The sequence below is a fragment of the Leptonychotes weddellii genome, chromosome 4, assembly GCF_054177405.1.
Source record: "Leptonychotes weddellii isolate Sample4059 chromosome 4, ASM5417740v2, whole genome shotgun sequence".
Classification (NCBI taxonomy): domain Eukaryota; kingdom Metazoa; phylum Chordata; class Mammalia; order Carnivora; family Phocidae; genus Leptonychotes; species Leptonychotes weddellii.
The window spans coordinates 170,710,965-170,728,158 of NC_138372.1; the positions used below are offsets into that span (position 1 = coordinate 170,710,965).

Sequence of the window (17,194 nt, forward strand, 5' to 3'; positions counted from 1 at the left end):
CCCGGCTCGGCAGGGAGCCTGCTTCTCCCCCTGACCCTCTCCCCTCTCATGCTGTTTCCCTCTCTCTCTCTCTCTCAAATAAATAAATAAATAAAATCTTTAAAAAAAAAAAAAAAAAACCTTATACACATATAACACTCAGTAATTTACAGGACCCTCCAGGACTCAGTCATGCTGCAGCAGGACAGACATCATCTAATCTGCACACAAAAGCCCAGGCTTAGATGTTAAGCAAGTTATCTGTGATCAGTTGTACTGGTCAGGGATTGAGTCAAAGCCCAGAGCTGCTCCAGCTATGCCAGGCAGTTCAGACACCCATCAGGGATTTATCACTCCCCGTGCTGCCCACTGGACTGCTCCCCACAACCCCAGGACTGTGTCTACACCAAGATTCTCTGGGGGCTCCCACCCTGGAATGCTCCCGCCTGAAAAATCCTAGTCACCCTTGTGTGTAACAACTTTACTGAGATATAATTCACATACCATACAATTCACCCATTTAAAGCGTACAATCTACTGATATTAATATATTCACAGACATGCACAGCCTTCTCCACAGGCATTTACAGGTTACTTTCCTTATCCCCCAAATAACCCCGTATCTCTCATCTGTAACCCCCAGGCTCTGGTAACCACTAATCTACTTTCTACCTATGGATTTGCCTATTCGGGACACTTCACAGAAATGAAATCATACAACATGTGGACTTCTGTGTCTGGCTTCTTTCACTTAGCACAATGTTTCAAGATCCATCCATGTTGTAGCATGAATCAGTACTTCATTTATTTTTATTGCCAAATAATATTCCATTGCATGGCCAGACCATATTTTGTTTATCCATTCATGTGTTGATGGACATGTGGGTTGTTTCCAGTTTTTGGCTATCATGAATAGCTGCTGCTGTGAACATCTGTGTCCAGGTGCTTGCGTGAAGGTGTTCTAGTCACTCTTACCCATAAAAACATAGAAAAATAAGCCAATTACCAATTGAGAAACTCATTTAATCTGATCATACCATATTATTTAAGATATAGATAATTGGGAGAAATAAATGACCATAGGAAATGCAGAGTTAAAGACATGAAAAAGCAAGAGCAAAACCTGATCTAATGGAATAAATAGTGATTGAGGAAAGAAGTGCTATTTCCAGGGATAGGCCCTACAGGCACATTCTCACATCACCGAACTCTGTACCTGCAAACCTATTTGTAACCACACAAAGCAGGTATTCAGCAGTAGGGGCTAGTTAGATAAATCACAACACCTCTAGAGAGCCAAACATGAACGCAGCCATGAAAAGGAATGAACTAGGAAATGCACTGATATGGGATGACTTCCCAAACATATTTAGTTAAAAAAAAGGCAAGGTTCAGGAACTTTTTGAAAAGGGTAGGAAAAAAAGAAATTGCTTACAAAGTATTTCTAGAAGGAGATACAGTATGTGCCTCCGGGGAACCAGGCTCCTGGGGGTAAAAACAGGACAGAAGCCACACAGTGCACTGTTCTCCAACTGTGAATGTGACTATGTTGTATTCCAAAAGAAATTTTTTTAACCCTTTAGGAAGCAAAAATAAAGAGAATCTGTGAGAATAAAAAATTATACTTAAGAAAGCAAGAGACAAGAGAGGCCCTGGGTAGTTGTAAGCAGCCAAAATGGAGGAAACAAATAAGGGAGCTGCTCCCACTGCTGTGTTAATCCTCCTCTGGGGTGAAACCTACCCAAATCCAACATCTCTACTGAGGTCAATGCCCTAAGAAAATGTTGCAAACAGACACTGAGAATACAAAGGTCTCTTTTGCCCTCAAAGACCTCCCGGTGCAGAGGGGAGACAACTCTCGTTTGTGCAGTGACCAAAGGCACGGCTCAGAAACACCATTTGGGCGCAGAAGCTGCTGTGAACACGGTGGGGCGCAGAAGTTGCTGTGTGAAGGGAGGGATCAGGACAGGATCCTCCTGGGGCAAGCCCCATTGAGGGTAAAGGAGATGAAGGGGCCACTCAAGCTCTGCTTGTTTTGGGCAGAGCGGGGAACGCGGAGCAGGTCTTGGCCTTTGTACCAAGGGCTTGGCTGGTGTCACCGGAGAGCAGAGTGCTAGTCAAGCACACAAGGAAAGAGCGGTCTAAGGGGCATGTGAGGCCAGGGAGGAGTGCAGGGCAGGGGAGCAACCAGCTGGACATGCTCTGGGCCTGCTCTTAAGCCTGGCATAGTGGCCGTGGGACTGTCCGGTACATCACAGGATGCTGAGCAGCATCCCCAGCCTCCACACTTCCAGGGCCAGCAGCACCCACCCCCTCCAAGTTGGAACAACCAAAAACTTCTCCAGATGAATGACCTCTGGGTGAGAACCACTGCTCTGCACTACACCACCTGAGCAGCTATGTGGAAGACAGAAGGGAGGGAGCCCACCCAGAAGGCACAGCTTAATGCAAAAGGGCACAGGCCCTGGACCATAAATTTGAGGAAGGATAAATTCGGTAACTACTCAGGAGGTACAATGAGTAGGATCTGCAGCGAACAGATGTAGCTGGGGGAGGACCTAGGGCACCAAGCTCTTCCAGGTAGCAAACAACCAGATGATGGTCCTAAAGCACCAAAGGGCTGAGGTCAGAAATAGAGGAGGCAGGGTCTGAGAAGCCTAATCCGGAGGCTGGCTGCAAAGTCTGAGGCGGAGGGAAGAAGTCTGGCTGGCACCCTTGCCCTGGGTGAGACCATCCAGACAGAGCATGAGGCAGGCTCTTTTTTTTCCCTTGGGGGGGGGGCCAGCCCACCCCAGCACACATGCAGGAGAAAAGGCTGGGATGGACATTTTTAAATCTATCTTTAGATATTTTAAATTTTGCTCACATAAGCTGTTTCATCACCATCTGTTCTGAACATTAAACCTTCTCACCTTAAACTCCACAAATGCCCAAAGACTCTACTTTAAAGGAGAAGGATTCCCCCCAAGTCTTAGTGTCACAGATTTAAAGGAGATGAGATGTAGTTATCTAGGGTAAGTCTAAGATACTCTCCCTAAATCTGAAAAAGAGAATCATCTCCTTGGAAAATGAGGACTCTTCCTGCTTTGCTCTGAAGCAAGTTAAATCTTATTTCTCCCCACAGCTTAGCAAGACAGCATGTTACAGAACTGGTAATTCCAAGTTCTCACTCTGTTGCTTATTCTTCACCATCATTTACGTTTGTTAATAACTTATCTTTCCTATTCCAAGGATAACACTGTTAAGTGAAGTATAACAACAATAGCTTCAGTGGTTTAATTTGGAGAATTACCCAAGAACTGCTCTAAATCTCACTGCTGTCTGCAACAATCCTACCTACCCCCAAGGACAATAAGGACTACAGGATTCTAGAGTGGCTCATTAGCAGCTTTCTTCTTCTAAATATATTTTATATAACAATTTATATATTACAAATCCCTAATAGTTGACATATAATGTATCTAAGTACATAAGATCTGTTCCTCATTTACCTTTATAAAAAGACTTGGTTTTTCCCTATATGATCCCAGCTTGCTTGTGCAAGAAAACAGAGTCAAAGACTTGAAGTTAATGTAAACCCAGGACGGTGACTCTGGTAGAAAACTGCAGAGCCAGCAGACAAGCGGCGGGGGCCCTGGAAACCAGATCTGGCAGTGGTGACCCCTAACACTTACACTGCACCTGACACGATGTTTGAGTGTTCACTCACTGAGTCCTCACAAGCAACCCTAGGAAGCCAGTATTACTGGTGTCCCATTTTACAGGTGAGAAACCAAAGGCACAGAGTACAAAGCCATAAGCAGAGGAGTCAGGACTCAGAGGCAGGCAGTCTGGCTCCAGGACCCGCCCTCTTCACTCTGTTCTCCAGCTTCTTGGCAAGACAGCTCACTGGACAACGTGCAGAGAGACCGACTGGCCTCTGCTCATTCAGCGAGCAAGCCTTTGAGGGTCACCAAGTCTGCGCCCAGGACGCCTTACGAAACGAGTCTCCCTGTTTTACAGTCACACCTCCTATCAAATCTCCTTCCCCTCCCCCAGCGAGGAGAAACACACCTAGCTCATTGTGAAAGGGGAGCCGCTGACCGGGAACCACCTGCTGTTTACAGAGGCACCCTGGACCCACAGGGTTTAATTCCTCTCACTGGCTTCAAAGACAAATCTCCTATTGTCTACACCAGGGGAGGAACACGAAGCCTTGCAACTGCAGGTTTCTGCAGAGGTCACTGGAGGTTTGGCTAAACCCAACCACACCGAACGGAGGCCGCGGTGGGGTGGGGGGGAGGGCGCTGCATTTTTGCTGGTGAAGGTTGCGCAGCGCCCACAGCAGCTGCTGGTGGGAGCAGCATGTAACACACCCACAGCTGCCGCGGCCTCGCAGCCCGCTGCACATTTTAAAATAAAAGACGTCCTGACCCACAAGAGGCACAGCCGGCCTCACTCGCGCCCTCGGCACGGAACACTGTCTCCACCCACACCACTCCCGCAACCGGGAAGCGGCAGAGGGAATTCCAGCTCCCGGAGGGCTGCGCCCCCGAGCGCCCCAGCCCGCGGCGCTGCAGAGGCCAGGTCCGCGCGGCCTTCGGCCACGGCCCGACCCAAAGACGCGCGTCCGGACTCCCCGCGCCGGACAAAGCGCCCCCGCGCCCCGCCCTGACCGAGCCCTGCAAACCGCGCCGACGCCCCACACTCTGCCCCTGCCCTCCACTCACGCCCACCCACCCACGGCCGCGCACACTCGCGCGCACCCTCAGCGGGGCATCCTCACAGTCACCCTTGGGCCAGGTACACTCACACCCACACTCACCCATGGCCGGGCACACTCGCACGCACGCCCACCTCACACCCTGCCCCCGCGCGGCCTTGGCCCCTTGCGCCCCGTGCCCCCGCCCCGCCCCGCCCCCGCTGCGGCCCGGCCGCCCCCTCGATCCCCGCGGACACGGATCTTCGCACGGCCGGCCCGGGGACCTCCTCGAGGCCGGGCGGGGGCCGCAGAGCCGGCCTCTCCGCCATCTTCCCGGCCCGCACCGCCCACCGCCCGCGCTCTCACCCGCCGGCTGCTCGCGGGCCGCGCCACCACAGCCCCTCATGTCGGCCCGCGCGCCGCGCCCAAGCTCTCTGCGGCTCTCCCGCGGCCGCCGCCGCCGCCGCCGCCGCAGCAGCAGCAGCCCGCTCCGTCCGCGTCCTGCCGCCGCTGCCGCCGCTGCCGCCGCCAGCCCAGGGCGCCGCAGCCGCGCGTCCTCCCGTCACCAGCGCAACCCCCCGCCTCCGGCCCCGGCCCCGCCCCTCGCCGCTCCCGCCGCCAGGGGGCGCCACCAAGAACCCGGTGCGCCTGCGCCGGCGTGTGGCATGCCGGGAGCCGGAATCCGGCCCCGGGCGCGCGCGGCCTGCCGGGAGCCGGGCGCGCGGTCCTGGGGGCTCCGCCCACAAGGCGGGCGCGGGCCCGCGCGCGGTCTCGGAGAGCCCGGGGGGTGGGGCTGGCCGAGGCGGGCGTCCACGCTGCAGGTGCCGCCGAAGCTCTCCTTCCCGTCCCTCGGTCCGCACCCGGGCCGACCTTTCCTATCCGGTCGCTCTGGAGTTCCTCATCTCCCTCCGGTGGTGCAGTTACCGTTTCAGACGTCCCAGTGTGGATTTGGTGTCGCTTACCCCCTGAACCTCAGATTTCCCTTTTCCTGGATTCTGGAAAGTGATCAGCCATTATCTCTTAAAATATTGGTTCCCCGTTCTCGTAGTCTCGCTCATAATTTGTTAATCAGGTTGGACAGTCCGTATCTTTTCCCATCATTTCACTGTCATTCTTGACGCTTGGCGTTGCGCAGCCTCATCTTCAGCAGCTTCTAACGCGTCTGGCTTGTTCTTCAAGCTTTTAGAAACCATTATTACCTATATCCATTTCTAAACGTTGTATTTGGCTTCCATTTTGAAGCTGAACAGCCCGAAACTCCCCCACAGCAGAACACAGAAACCCACACCGCGCAGTCCGTGGCCACGCCCTGCCTCCCGCCCTCAAGAAACCGCGCGTGGAGGGCTGCACGCTCCTGCCAAACGTCCTCGGTCGATCTTCTCCCTGTCCTGCCGCTCACGGCCGTACCCCCTGCTAGCGTGCTTGTCCCCTGGAGCACCGGGCCGGGACTCGCTCGCCACTCTCGCACCCCCCGTTTGGGCCGTCCACACGCTGCACACCCACGCACGTGGACAGGTGGCCTCCGCGCCTTTGCTTCTAAGCTGCCTCTCCACCGTAGCACCTGAGAAAACCCACCGCGGATGAACTCAGCCGTTCCCCATCATGACCGCTGCAGGCAGGGACCTCACACAACCGGGCTGGCTGGCTTCACCTGAAACTTAAGATGAGTCCTTCACACTTCCTTGCAATGTTGTGATTTTCTCCAGTAGGGTAGGTCTCTCACTCTCCAAGTGACCAACAGAATTTCTCAGGCCTCTCTAGCTGAGCCACCCAGATGGACCAAAACTCTTCTTATCACCAAACCCAAGGACCACACACGTCCATCCCCTGCCCTTCACCTTCCCTCCTGATAATGTACAAGCATTATTTCCCTGCTCCTACCTAAGGCAGTCCCTCCCCTGGTAAGCTGGAACCCACTCCCTCTTGAATTCTCAAAGATTCTGCTTTGCTATCTCCTCTCTTCATCATCTGTTTGTCTTTCTCTATTTAATTATTTCCATGAGCATACAAATACACTCTGATATTTTTCATTACAAAAGAAAAAAAAAAAGACTCCTTTAACCCCACATCCCCCTCAGACTCCCTGCTGACCGTGCTGCTGCTCGAAAGGCTTGCCTGCACCTTTTATCTCCTTCTCTTCTCATCCTCCAATTCCGTGGAACACATCGCTGTTTAGGTCACTGGTTGCTGACTCCAGTGTACTTTTTTCTGTTGTCATCTGGTTGCCCTGTGAGGATCATCCAATCCAACATGTTGAGTCTGAGTTGCTTTTATTGATGGGAGCACTGGATGTGCAAGTTTGGGCTCAGAGGATGTGACTTTGTTTGTCATCTGCATGTAACACAATAGGATGTCAGTATTTTGGCTAAGGACAGCAGATATTACATGTCCACATATACTAGAAAGATGCAAACACCTGTTTTCAGGGCTTCTAGGAGGTGGCCAAAGACTGCTCCATAATCCTTTGCCCTTCACCATTCTAGGTAAGTGTAAGCTAGGAAGTGAGAGGGTGAATGAAAGTTTCCTGGAAAAAGATGTAGACCTACTAGTGTGTTTCCATTCTCCTTCCCCACCTCCTGCCAAACATAGGTGAAAGTATTTATATAATGGATGGATAAAATTAAAGAATGGAAAAATATGTTAGAGATAGAAATGATCCAAAATAAAACCAAGATGGAAATTTAACATCAGATGAAACCATTGAAATGCAAATCATTACCAAGGCAAAAAGGAAATTACATTCTGTTAAGTAAGAGATTACAAATAATTAACAATACTGTTAACTTTAAAAATAAAACTGCCAGTTATTTTGCCAGCAAAATGGGTTTATTTAGTAATAGCAGAGAACTGTAATTCAGGATAAGCAAGCTAAAGCAAAACTATAGGTAAGTCCGCAGAGCAAAGGAAAGCAAAGCTCTTTTATAGAGGAAAGGGGATAGAAAGTGGTATCTACTTGCAAGGTGTAATCTCTCTTTTGCTGGGTCTCCAGACGGCGGCAAGGAGTGGTGAGCTCCCTCTGCTGGCCTCCGAACGCCATCTTCTTGGAGTCTCCTTTATTCAGTTTCACAATATATATACAGTTGACCCCTAAACAACACCAGCATGAACTGTGCGGGTCTACTTATACACGGATTTTTTTTTCAATAGATGTATTAGAAAATTTTTTGGAGATCTGTGACAATTGGGAAAAACTTGGCAAATTGTGTAGCCTAGAAATATCAAAAAATTTTAAATGTTAGGTATGTCAGGAATGTATAAAATATATGTAAGTACTAGTCTATTTTATCATTTGCTACCATAAAATATACACGAATCTATTATAAAAAGTTAAAATTGGGCGCCTGGGTGGCTCAGTTGGTTAAGCGACTGCCTTCGGCTCAGGTCATGATCCTGGAGTCCCGGGATCGAGTCCCGCATCGGGCTCCCTGCTCGGCAGGGAGTCTGCTTCTCCCTCTGACCCTCCCCCTTCTCATGTGCTCTCTCTCATTCTCTCTCTCTCAAATAAATAAATAAAAATCTTTAAAAAAAAAAAAGTTAAAATTTGTCAAAACCTACACACACAAATACTCACAGACCACACATGGTGCCATTTGTAGTCAGGAGAAATGTAAGCAATCTAAAGATGCAGTATTAAGTCATAACTGCATAAGATTTACTGCAGTACTAATAAAAAGAAAGCTACAGGCCCAAGTCCCCAAACTGGGGCTCAATACCTAACCTAATTGCATTGTCACCCTGTCACAGAAATCTAGTCTAATTCAGAAATTTTCTGGTCAGCACCAATAAGGTAATCTGTCACATGGGTCTTTCCATCCCCCAAAGGAAGGTGAGATAATCCACATACTAAGGACTTTTTGTCCCCAAATGAAGGTGACCTAACCTAAAATAATCCTTTTTTCCTGTTCATGACTTCCCTGTTCTGCTTTCAAAATCCTCTCCCTTTCTGTAACCCTTTGGAGCTTCGCTCTACTTGCTGCATGCTTGATTCATGAATCACCTAATAAAGCCAATTAGATCTTCAAATTTACTTGGTTGAATTTTATTTTTTAACAGTACACACCGTACTACTCTGATAAATATTGGCCACCTCCTGTTGCTGTTGTGGTAAGCTTGTGTTTCCAGGACCCGTTGAAAACACCATGCGACATTAATCACCCTATATCAGCATATCGTCTCTCTAGTAAATTATGTATCACAACAAAAGGTGATCTCTCATGGTTCTCATGTATTTCTCATTGTATTTAGTGTAACACTATAAACCTTCAACAACACTATGGGACCCATATGAACTACCACTAATGAATGATGCTAAATGTGCTCCCAAGAAGCGGAAAAAAGAAAATCACGATGTTACAAGAAAAAGTTGAATTGCTTGATATGTGCTGTAGATTGAGGTCTGCAGCTGCAGTTGCCCACCATTTCAAAGTCCACCTTATGCTGGACTCAAATAAATGAGTCATTCAAATAAATGAGCCCAGCCTAAGGACCACATTAAAAAGAGAAAAGGGGGGGGCGGTGCCTGGCTGGCCCAGTCAGTAGAGCATGTGACTCTTGATCGTAGGGTTGTGTGTTCAAGCCCCACACTGGACATAGTGCTTACTTTAAAAAGAGAGAGAGAGGGGCGCCTGGGTGGCTCAGATGGTTAAGTGTCTGCCTTCGGCTCAGGCCATGATCCCAGGGTCCTGGGATCGAGCCCCATGTCGGGCTCTCTGCTCGGTGGGAAGCCTGTTTCTCCCTCTCCCTCTGCCTCTCCCCCTGGTTGTGTTCTGTCTCTCTCTTTCAAATAAATAAATAAAATATTTTTAAAAAGAGAGAGAGAGAGATGGAAATTCATGGAGCTGTTGCTGCAACTATGCCAGAAGGAGTGAAAATCTTGCAATTTTTATGAAATATCTTTATTTATTTTAAAGATTTTGTTTATTTATTTGACAGAGAGAGACACAGCGAGAGAGGGAATACAAGCAGGGGGAGTGGGAGAGGGAGAAGCAGGCTTCCCATGGAGCAGGGAGCCCGATGTGGGGCTCGATCCCAGGACCCCGGCATCATGACCTGAGCCGAAGGCAGACGCTTAACAACTGAGCCACCCAGGTGCCCCTGAAATACCTTTTTTTTAAATCTCATATTGAAAATGCAGCTTTTATGTGGGTGCAAGATTGCTGTAAGTCATACCTATAGACTCTGATATAATTTGAGAAAAAACCACGTCACTCTGTGACAACTTAATATAAAAGGAAGCTGAAGGATCTAAAGCTGGAGAATTTAATGCCAGCAAAGGGTGGTTTGACAATTTTAGAAGGAGGTTTGGCATAAAAAATGTCAAGATAACAGGAGAAGCAGCTTCTGCAAAGGAAGCAGCAGATGGTTCTTAGATGCCATTAAGAAAATCATTGAGAGGGCCGCCCGGGTGGCTCAGTCGGTTGAGAGTCTGCCTTCGGCTCAGGTCATGATCCCAGGGTCCTGGGATTGAGCCCTGCGTCGGGCTCCCTGCTCAGCAGAGAGCCCGCTTCTCCCTCTCCCTCTGCTACTCCCCCTGCTTGTTCTCTCTCTCTGTCAAATAAATAAATAAATAAAAATCTCCTAAAAAATCATTGAGAAAGGATATCTGCCTGAACAGGTTTTTCATGCAGATGAAAGAATCCTATCCTGGAAAAAAGAAATGCCACAAAGAACATTTATTGGTAAGGAAAAGAAGCAAGCACCAGGATTTAAGGCAGGAAGGGCAAGGCTAACTCTACCGCTTTGTGCAAATCCAATCTGGTTTAAGATCAGGATTGTCCTGATCTATAAATCTGCTAACTCCCAAGCCTTGAGGGGAAAAGATAATCACCAGCTCCCAGTCTTTTGGTTGTACAAGAAGGCCTGGATGAGAACCCATTTTGTGGATTGGTTCCATCCATGCTTTGTCTGTGAAGTCAGTGAATACCTTGCCAGTAAGCAACTGCTTACTACTGTGGAGCCCAATGTAGGACCTGAAATCAGGACCCGGAGATCAAGACCTGAGCTGAGATCAAGAGTCGTATCTTTAACCAACTGAGCCACCCAGGCGCCCCAAGCAACTGCCTCTTAAAGTTCTTTTCATATCGGACCATGCCCCTGGCCACCCAGAACCCCATGAGTTCAACACTGAAGGTATCAAAGTGGTCTACTTGCCCCCAAACACAGTGTCTCTAACATAGGCTCTAGATCAGGGGGTCATGAGGACCTTTAAGGCTCGTTATACATGGTACTCTATGGCAAGGATTGTCAACACTATGGAAGAGAACCCCAATATGAACTCAACGTGAAAACCTGGAAGGATTATACCATTGAAGATGCCATCATTGTTTTTTGTTTTTTTGTTTTTTAAGATTTTATTTATTTGATAGAGACACAGCGAGAGAGGGAACACAAGCAGGGGGAGTGGGAGAGGGAGGAGCAGGCTTCCCGCGGAGCAGGGAGCCCGATGCGGGGCTCGATCCCAGGACCCTGGGGTCATGACCTGAGCCGAAGGCAGACGCTTGACAACTGAGCCACCCAGGCACCCCTGAAGATGCCATCACTGTTATAGAAAAGGCTGTGAAAACCATCAAGCCCCAAACAATAAATTATTTCCAAAGAAAACTATCCACATGTTGTACCTGACTTCACAGGATTTCCAACAGAGCCAGTCAAGGAAATCATGAAACTGTGGATATAGCAAAAAAGGTGAGGGGTGAAGGGTTTCAAGATATGGGTCTTGCAGAAATTCAAGAGCTAATAGACACCACCCCAGAGGACCTAACAGAAGACAACTCGATGGAGATGAGTGCTTCTGAACCAGTGCCAGATGATGAGGAAGAAGATGTCCCAGAAGCAGAGCAGAAAACAAACTGACATTAGGCAATCTAGCAGAAGGATTCTGATTATTCAAGACTGCTTTCGACTTCTTTTACAACATGGACCCTTCTGTGATATGAGCACTGAAATTAAACAGTGGAGGAAGGATTAGCACTTATACAAAACACTTGAGAGAAATGAAAAAGCCAAAAAGTCAGACAGAAATGACGATGTATTTCTGGAGGGTTACACTGAGTGTGCCTCCCTCCCCTGCCTCCCCTTCTACTTCCTCCACCTCTACCACCCTGAGACAGAACGCCAAGCCTTCCCTCCTTCTCAGCCCACTCAATGTGAAGTCAAGGAAGATCAAGAATTTTAGGATGATCGCTTCCACTTAATGAAGAGTAAATCATCATCATGCAGTATGGTTAACAAAACTTGCCTGTTGTGCATGTGTGTGTCCTCCTGTGAAAATCTAGTAACTGTACAGCAAGAACTGCATGAGATGTTTTGTGTCATCATCATCAACTAGGTGTTCATCAGGTAGAAGATCATAGGCAAGACTCATATGGAAGTAGGTATCCAATCCTTGCAGAGGCATAAAGTGAGTGATATTTAATATAAAATTAATGTGTCAGTTTTCTGTTTTATAATATTGCTTTCAAAGAATTACATTACTGTACGGTACTCCTCTCTCTCCCCTAATTGGAGAAAATGTGTATCAGCCTATCATCACAGGTAAGTGTTTTTTTAAAGTAACAGTTTCCAATATTGTATTACGAATATGACTATAATACTGTATGCCATACAAATTTTATAACAATTCACTTATTGGTGTATAGGCTGGGCTAATGTGAAGCAATCATATCAGTTACACTGGGCTACCATAAAGCAATCACATTATCAATGCATAGATTGTTAAGCCTGTAAATAAATATGAATTTCTTTTTCACGTTATCTTTTTATTTTTGATGTCTAGTATTAGTAATACCTATAATACCTACAGTGTTTTGTATCATATACGAAATATTGATGTAGGTACTGACAGACGACTCATCTTGCTACTGGACAGTGTAAACACAATATCAATACAGTAGAGTAACAAATTTATTTTCTCTTCCTTATGATTTTTTTCTTTTAAAAATTAACATACAGGGGCGCCAGGGTGGCTCAGTCGTCAAGCGTCTGCCTTCGGCTCAGGTCATGGTCCCAGGGTCCTGGGATCGAGCCCCACATCGGGCTCCCTGTTCAGCGGGGAGCCTGCTTCTCCCTCTCCCACTCCCCCTGCTTGTGTTCCTGCTCTCATTCTCTATCAAATAAATAAATAAAAACTTAGAAAAATAAATAAAATTAACATACAGTGCTGTATTATTTTCAGGTGTACAATATAGCAATCTGACAAGTCTATACATTACTCGGTGCTTATCATGATAAGTGTACTCTTAATCCCCTTCATCTATTTTATTCATCTCCCCACCCACCTCCCCTCTGGCAACCACCAGCTCCTTCTCTGTATTTTAGAGTCTGTTTTTTGTCTTATTTTGCTTTGTTTGCTCATTTATTTTGTTTCTTAAATTCCACATTTAAGGGGCACCTGGGTGGCTCAGTCGTTAAGCGTCTTGCCTTCAGCTCAGGTCATGATCCCAGGGTCCTGGGATTGAACCCCACATTGGGCTCCCTGCTCGGGGGGAAGCCTGCTTCTCCCTCTCTCCCTCCCCCTGCTTGTGTTCCCTCTCTCACTGTGTCTCTCTCTGTCAAATAAATAAATAAATAAAATCTTTTAAAAAAATTCCACATTTAAGTGAAATTATATAGTATTTGTCTTTCTCTGATATTTCACTTAGAACTATACCCTCTAGGTCTATCCATGTTATTGCAAATGGCAAGATCTCATTCTTTTTTATGTCTAAGTAATATTCCATTCTGTATATACACCATATCTTCTTCATCCACTTACCTATTGATGGACACTTGGATTGCTTCCATATCTTGACTATTGTAAATAGTGCTGCAATAAACATAGGGGTGAATATATCTTTTCAAATTAGTGTTTTTGTTTTCTTTGAGTAAATACGTAGTGAAATTACTGGGTCATATAATAATTCTATTTTTAAGTTTTTGAGGAATCTCCATACTGTTTTCCACAGTGGCAACGCCAATTTACATTCCTGCCAACAGTGCACAAGGGTTCCTTTTTTTCCCACATCCTCGCCAACGCTTGTTATTTATTGTTTTTTCTTGTGTTTTTGATTTTAGCCATTCTGACAGGTACTAGGTGGTATTTCATTGTCATTTTGATTTGCATTCCCCTGATGATTAGTGATGTTAAGCATCTCTTCATACGTCTATTTGCTATCTGTATGTCTTCTTTGGAAAATTGTCTATTCAGGTCCTCTGCCCATTTTTTAATTGCATTGTTTTGGGGGCTTTTTTGGTGTTGTACTGTGTAAGTTTTTAAAATATATTTTGGAGGGCGCCTGGGTGGCTCAGTTGGTTAAGCGACTGCCTTCGGCTCAGGTCATGATCCTGGAGTCCCAGGATCGAGTCCCGCATCGGGCTCCCTGCTTGGCGGGGAGCCTGCTTCTCCCTCTGACCCTCCCCCCTCTCATGTACTCTCTGTCTCTCTCATTCTCTCTGTCTCAAATAAATAAATAAAATCTTTAAAAAATAAATAAATAAAATAAAATATATTTTGGATAGTGACCCCTTACCAGATATAGCATTTGCAAATATCTTCTCCCATTCAGTGGGTTGCCTTTTGTTTTGCTGATGGTTTCCTTCACTGAGCAAAAGCTTTTTATTTTGGTGCAGTCCCAATAGTTTAACCTTATGACTTTCTTAATGCCATTTTATTTTCTGTAGCTTACTTTATTGTAAGAATACAGAAAATAATAATATAACATACAAAATATGTGTTAATTGATTGCTTATGTTATAGGTAAGGCTTAAAGTCAACAGCAGGCCATTAGAAGTTAAGTTTCTAGGGAGTCAAAAGTTGTATGTGGATTTCCAACTGCACAGGGAGTTGTTCAAGGGTCGGCTGTATGAACAGAACTCTGCATTGTGTTTACATTTGGAACATGCCTCCCATCCCTTCACTCATTCATGCAACAGACGCTTTCTGTGTGCTGTGTACAGGCATTCTTTTAGGTGCTGGGGTTAAGAGCAAGCAAATCCAAGTCCTTGTCTTCGTCACATTACGTTCGGGTTTGGAAGAACATTCCAGTTTTCAAAGGAATTCTCTGTCCCTACCTGATCTGCTGTCATATATTTATTTGTTTATTGTCAGTCTCCTCATTAGAATGTCAGTTCCAGGGGCAGGGTCTTCACTCATCACCAAATCCCAGCACTAGAGCTGCCTGGCGTGTGGAAGGCACTCAGCAAGCAGCTGTTGAAATGCATTCGCCTGCTTCTTTGGAGTCAGCGCCTGCTTTGTGGCACATGTCACTGAGGTGCTTTGGAGACCAGTATGAGAAAGCACCTCCCCTTAGAATCTCAGGTCCAGCTAGAGTGATGGACACAAACAACTAACTGTGATTCAAGATAAAATGGAGTAAAGTCTTTAACAGAAGGGATAAAGCTCTGATCAGGCTGACGTACAAGCTACATGAAAATTTGATTTGGCTTAATCATAAGAGTAACTACTTTCTTTCTCCTTTCGCAAGGAAGCTTTAACTTTTCATTCTTTGTTTCAGATTCTCAGGTCAAGACAAAGCACAGTCAACTCCAAAGGAGAAATCTTCTGTAGAATTATAAGAAGTAACTCACAAAATTTTCCTAATGTTCAACCCAGAGGTGTTTGAGTTTCAGCAAGCTTGTGGGACTGAGACAAGAGCAGAACACTTGTGGAGAAAAAAATCACAGTAAAGTCAAGGAGGAAGCTCTTTTCCCAAAAGAGAGGTTCTGGGCACGTGTTCAGCTTCCCTGTCAAAACTAATAGACCAGGGGTGCCTGGGTGATTCAGTCACTTGAGTGTCTTCCTTTGGCTCAAGTCATGATCCCAGGGGCCTGGGATGGAGTCCCGTATCGGGCTCCCTGCTCAGCAGGGAGTCAGCTTCTCCCTTCACCCCTTCCCCTGCTTGTGTTCCCTCTCTCGCTGTGTCTCTCTCAAATAAATAAAATCTTAACAAAACAAACAAACAAACAAAAACTAATAGACCAGAGAAATACCAGGAATGTAGCAAATTTGGGGAAAATTTGACTCTGGGCACAAACCTGTTGTAGCTTAGAGGGACACAGCAGGAGAGAGAGCTGGTCAACAGGGGATATATGGCAGATGCTTTCCACATGATTCAAGCCAGAATGCACACCAAACAGGTCCCAGTGGGTTAAAGTTCAGTGGATGTAATCTGTGTGGGAAGTCTTTCAGCAAGTACCCACAACTTATTCAGCATCAGAAAATTTATCCTAGGAAAAAGCCCACGGATGTATGGAGTATGGGGGGAAATTAATCAAGACTCAATCCTCATACAACATCAGAAAATTCACAGTGGAGAGAAACTGTGTAATCAATGTGACAGGGGCTTTAGAGAGACATCAAAGCTTGTTAAACATCAGAGAATTCACACTGGGAAAAAACCCCATAGAGGTGTACCAGATGTACCAGATGTGGCAAGGCCTTCAGTGGGGATTCAAACTGTATTAAACTGTTACTGGAGAGAAACTCTGTAACTATAATGAATGTGGGAATGCCTTTAATCAGAGAGCAAATAGCATTAAAATCAGTAAACTCACACAAGAGAGAACACTCTTGAATGTAAAGAGTGTGGGAAAAGCTTCGGTCAACCACTGCACTTCTGGAGGGAAGGCCTGTAAGTGTCACAGGTATGGAAAAGGCTTTAGTCAAACCTCATACCTGGTCAATCATCAAAGAATACACACTGGAGAGAAACCTTATATGTGTTCCATATACAGGAGAGGTTTCGTTCAGATGTCACACTTGATTCACCAGCACAGAACACATTTTGGAGAGAAGCGAATGTAGTGAATGTGGGAAATCCTTCAGTCAGAGCTCAATACTTACCAGACGTCAGGTCATTCATACCATGGAGAATACATGTGAATTCAATAAATGTGTCAGGCTCTCAGTAAGCTGGCTTCAGGCACTACCACATGATTCCTCCTAGAGGGAAACGCTTCACACGGGAAGAGGACACATCCAGGAATACAGCAAAGGCAAGAAAGCCTTTCACTGTTGCTTGTAATACGACATTTGAGAGCTCCTATTGGAGAGAACTCTATGGATGTAATGAACGCCAGGAAAGCATTTACTTGGAACTCACACCTTATTTGCAATCAGATAATTCATAGAGGATGTAATGGATATGAGAGGCTTTTCTTGCTTTTGTTTTGTTTTCAAGATAGTTTTGGTGTTGTGGGCACAAGGTGAAACTCTGGGTGCCCACCACTGTCAACCTCTCCCTTTGAACAAATGCCCAGCAGTTCTCATCCATGGGGTACCATGCTCCGTAGGTGGCCTGTTGCCTTTAGACCAGGGTGTGGGATGGAGACAAGGATAGCCTTATTCCCATGTTAACCTCAAAAATAAAACTGCCGGCTATCTTACCAGCGGAAGTGGGTTTATTCGGGAACAGCAGGGAATGGCAACCTGGAACAAGCCAGCTCTGGCAAATCCACAGGCAGGTCTGCAGAGCAAAGGCGAGCAAAGCTCTTTTACAGAGGGGAGGGGGAGCTGGGAGGGGCTGCTGTCGGTCAACAGTCCGGGAGTAAACGGGGAGC

At 46.4% G+C, this 17,194-nt stretch overlaps 1 long non-coding RNA gene across 1 annotated transcript in view; it reads right to left on the reverse strand.

The window, feature by feature from the left end:
* Positions 1 to 17,194, reverse strand: part of LOC145721014 (uncharacterized) — a 133,643-nt gene that overhangs the window by 3,668 nt on the left and 112,781 nt on the right. The window lies entirely within an intron of this gene.